Below are 373 nucleotides of genomic sequence, written 5' to 3'. Positions count from 1 at the left end.
GAAGGGGCAAGGGCGCTCTCTTAGGCCTGTTTTATAAGGGCACCAATGCCATTCATGAGGGCTCTACTCTTATGACCTAATTGCTTCCCAAGGCCTCCACCCCCTAATACCATCACCTTGCAGGTAAAGATTTCAACACATGAAGTTCGTGGGAACTGGAACAGTCAGACTATAGCAACTCATGGGTTGCAAAACTAGATCTTGAACCATCCTGTGACTCTAAGGCTACTGGTTGTTTTAGTGCTCCAAACCATGGGAAACAATTACATTTAGTTGAAGTTTTGTTTTTACATTTTTTTTAAGAGACAAGGTCTCACTCTGGTTGCCCAGGTTGGAGTGCAGTGGTGAACTCATAGTTCACTGCAGCCTCGAC

This window comes from Colobus angolensis, unplaced genomic scaffold (assembly GCF_000951035.1).
Source record: "Colobus angolensis palliatus isolate OR3802 unplaced genomic scaffold, Cang.pa_1.0 Scaffold475, whole genome shotgun sequence".
Lineage (NCBI taxonomy): Eukaryota > Metazoa > Chordata > Mammalia > Primates > Cercopithecidae > Colobus > Colobus angolensis.
This window is presented reverse-complemented; position numbering follows the sequence as displayed.